This window comes from Triturus cristatus, chromosome 8, assembly GCF_964204655.1.
Source record: "Triturus cristatus chromosome 8, aTriCri1.1, whole genome shotgun sequence".
Classification (NCBI taxonomy): Eukaryota; Metazoa; Chordata; class Amphibia; order Caudata; family Salamandridae; genus Triturus; species Triturus cristatus.
The window spans coordinates 56,711,624-56,712,842 of record NC_140591.1 but is presented as its reverse complement, the minus strand read 5'-3'; the positions used below and the strand labels follow the sequence as shown (position 1 = coordinate 56,712,842).

The following is a 1,219-nucleotide window of genomic DNA, read 5'->3' as shown; positions in this document are numbered from 1 at the left end:
AGATGTTTGTAAACTATGAATGGACTTATACTCAGACACACAGACCTATATGGCGAGGGTAGGCAAACTAGGTCATCTGACTACTAACAGTTTTGTATAAGGGGAACTCGAGGCTGATGCAGGCAAAGCTTTACTTTCAATTAAAGGAAGAATTGGGAAATAAAGCAGGTAAAGTTGAATACAAGAGAGGTGGAAGCAAGTTTGACAGAAAGACAGAATGTAAAAAATATGTTGAAATGGTTGTCTTATCGAATAGCTTGATAAAAGGTTTTGATCATTATAAACAACGTCAATATGAGTTGACTCCAAATAGCATTTGTGGCATGCAAAGCAGAAGTTCAAAATGTGCCTAAACCCAGGATTGAACCAGGGACCTTTAGATCTTCAGTCTACTGCTCTCCCAACTGAGCTATTTCATCCAGCTGGCAATTTTGGCTTTCTGTTGTATTTTTTATAATTGTTAAAGATAAATGCAGAACCTGGTCACTCTATCTGCATGTGCAGTTATGTGTTAAATTGTCCAGTATTATTCAGTAGCTAAATTGGTCTGATGGGTGAATTTCCTTTTTAGGAGCCAAGTTAGTTAGATGATGTTTGTAAACTATGAATGGACTTATACTCAGAAACACAGACCTATATGGCGAGGGTCGGCAAGCTAGGTCATCTGACTACTAACAGTTTTGTATAAGGGGAACTGGAGGCTGATGCAGGCAAAGCTGTACTTTCAATTAAAGGAAGAATTGGGAAATAAAGGAGGCAAAGTTGAATACAAGAGAGGTGGAAGCAAGTTTGAAAGAAAGACAGAAAGTAAATAATATGTTGAATTAATTGTATTGTCGATTATCTTGATAAAAGGTTTTGATCATTATAAACAAAGTCAATATGAGTTGACTCAAAATAGTCTTTGTGGCATGCAAAGCAGAAGTTCAAAATGTGCCGAAACCCGGGATCGAACCAGGGACCTTTAGATCTTCAGTCTAACACTCTCCCAACTGAGCTATTTCGGCCTGCAAGCAGCTATAGTATTCAGCCTCTTTTTTTGAACAATCCCAGAACAGAGATGCAGAACCTGGATTTTCAATCTGAGGTTAGAGCTGTGTTTTAATGTGTCCTACATTGTTCAGCAGCTAACTGGTGAAATGGGTGAGTAGCGTTTTTGGGATAAATGTTAGGTCGTTTTTCTTTTAAAACTCTGAGTGGACCAGCATTGTATTACACA

The 1,219-nt window shown here is 38.1% G+C and overlaps 1 non-coding gene across 1 annotated transcript; it reads right to left on the bottom strand.

Annotated features, from left to right (window-relative positions):
* Positions 1-934: 934 nt before the first annotated feature.
* Positions 935-1,007, bottom strand: TRNAF-GAA (transfer RNA phenylalanine (anticodon GAA)). The gene has a single exon. It is a non-coding gene; the product is annotated as a tRNA-Phe (tRNA).
* Positions 1,008-1,219: the final 212 nt, after the last annotated feature.